The sequence below is a fragment of the Pseudoliparis swirei genome, chromosome 8, assembly GCF_029220125.1.
Source record: "Pseudoliparis swirei isolate HS2019 ecotype Mariana Trench chromosome 8, NWPU_hadal_v1, whole genome shotgun sequence".
Taxonomy (NCBI): domain Eukaryota; kingdom Metazoa; phylum Chordata; class Actinopteri; order Perciformes; family Liparidae; genus Pseudoliparis; species Pseudoliparis swirei.
In genome coordinates this window covers 18,834,120-18,836,772 of record NC_079395.1, presented here as the reverse complement: position 1 = coordinate 18,836,772, position 2,653 = coordinate 18,834,120, and positions in this window count along the sequence as shown.

Below are 2,653 nucleotides of genomic sequence, written 5' to 3'. Positions count from 1 at the left end.
CCTCCAGTCAGTACACCTGCCTCCTCTCTCTCTCTCTCTCTCTCGCGTGTGTGTGTGTGGGGGGGGGGGGCGTCCTTCAGTGAGAGTGATCTGCCAATGGGCCGGGGGAGAGGGATCCTCCTCTCTTGCTCTCATGAAGGTTTCTTCCCTTTTTTTCCCGTGAAAATGTTTTTTTTAAATATTTGTGCGGAGTAGTTCCTGATCCGATGTGAGGTCCTGGGACAGGGATGTCTATGTGTACAGATTATAAAGCCCTCATTTGTAATTTATGGTTTGGGGCTATATAAAATAAACTGAATTGAATTGAATTGGGTGGCGGTGGATGGAGGGATGGCGAGGGAGGAGAATCATGCCCCTATAGCTCACGTGCGCCGCGGTCAGTCTCACCGGTCAGGACTTTCCCCGGTCTGTTTCTTTCAGGTTGTGAGAATATAATTTTGTTGTAGCTGTGAGGGGGGGGGAGTTGTCTATATACCTGTCTTTAAAGGTAAAGCAGTTGTCTTGTCACGTGGTCTATTATAACAGTTCGGAAATGTAATTTTATGATTTTTTTAAATGAGAGCATGGTTGTAGACTATACTTTAGTGCCAAAGGTTTATATAAATACTCAGATGATGGTCTGGCAGAAGAGAAACATTTATTAAGATCATGCATTGGGACGTCCTGACAACACGCAACGTACATGATCGTGGTCCATGCCTACGACCAACTATTCATACACTCTGTCATACTCATTGAATGTGTTGTAACTCTAATGATTCCTTCTGGTCACATGACATCTATTGTTCTGTCCATCCTGGAGAGGGATCCTCCTCTGTCAACCCTGTATCACAAAAATTACTTTCGACAAATTTCCCCTTGGGGATTAATAAAGTATATATCTATCTATCTTCCCCCAGACCTAAAATGCAATTTGCAGTTACGTTTGACTGAAACGTATTTCTCTCCAGATTACGTTTGTATTTGACGTATTACAATTACAAATACGTCTCTAATGTTACGACCTCAGACACTTAGGAAGTAGGACCCAATTGCACGACCCGGGAGACAGAGATAAAGTATTTGTAAGTACTTTATTTTTCGGTTCTGCAGTGAACAAAATGAAAGCGCTCACGTAGTGAGGGATCAAAAACCTTTTCAAGAGCATAACATAACCCGACCTGATCATGGCAAAAGACCAGACGAACTGACAAGGAACACTGGGAGACAGGGGAATTTAAGCACATGGTAACAAGACACAGGTGGGACCATTCAGGGCGGGGCTGACACTGATGAGCATATGAGACAGGTGTGATGACAGGTGAAAACAATCAGGAAGCCTGGAATGAGAGAAAGCGAACATAAATGACATGAACCTCTCTAGCATCTCTGTCGGTGCACAACAGTACCCCCCCCCTCTAGGGCCAACTCCTGATGGCCCAGGCTGATTGTAAAAGTCGTGGATAAGAGTCTTGTCTACGATAAATGAAGCAGCTATCCAGCTTCTAGCCTCAGGACCGTAACCCTTCCAGTCTACCAGGAATTGCTTGCCCTCCCTATTACGGACCTCCAGTAGCTTACGGACCTTGTAAACGTCACCCCCTTCAAAGAACTGGGGCGGTGGAGGGGGCTTGGAGGCGGGAACAAGTGTGCTCTCACACACCGGCTTGATCTTACTAACGTGAAATGTTGGGTGCACTCTCAAGGTCCTGGGGAGTTGCAAGCGTGCACGCCGGGTTGATGACTCTGGACACTGGAAACGGACCCACAAATCTCGGAGCCAGTTTCTTTGAGGCGACATGGAGTGGTAAGTCTTTGGTAGAGAGCCAAACCTTTTGGCCTGGACTGTAGGAGGGAGCGACCCTGCGATGAACGTCCGCAACAGCCTTCATCCGAGCTGAACTTCGGAGAAGAGACTGGCGAGCACCAGCCCAAACTCTGCGACAACGTCTGATCATGGCATGTGCCGATGGAACCCTCACCTCTTCCTCGTTGTTAGGGAAAAGTGGAGGCTGGAAACCATTGACACAATGGAATGGAGAGAGACCTGTGGCCGCCGTAGGAAGGGTATTGTGGGCAACCTCGACCCATGTGAGGTGGTCACTCCAGGTGGTCTGGTTCCGGGAGACGAGACAACGTAGCGTAGTCTCTAGTTCTTGGTTCAGGCGCTCCGACTGTCCATTTGACTGAGGGTGATATCCTGATGACAGGCTGACGGTGGCACCTATGAGTCGACAAAACTCTTTCCAGAAGGCGGAAATGAATTGTGGACCCCTGTCGGAAACAATGTCATTAGGGAATCCATGGATCCTGAACACGTGATTCATCATGACCTCTGCGGTGACTTTGGCAGAGGGAAGCTTGGTCAATGGGATGAAGTGAGCCATCTTTGAAAATCGATCAACCACTGTTAGAACCGTAGTCTTGCCTCTGGATGAGGGAAATCCTGTCACAAAATCCATCGAAATGTGTGACCAAGGACGATGGGGAATCGGCAGCGGCTGGAGCAAGCCCATCTTAACTTGAGATGAGGTCTTATTACACGCACACCACGGACAAGCCGCTACATACTCGGCCACATTTTTCTTCATGGATGGCCACCAGAAACGTTGTTGAATCCTGAACATTGTTCTTGCTACTCCCGGATGGCACAAGCACAGATGAGTGTGTCCAG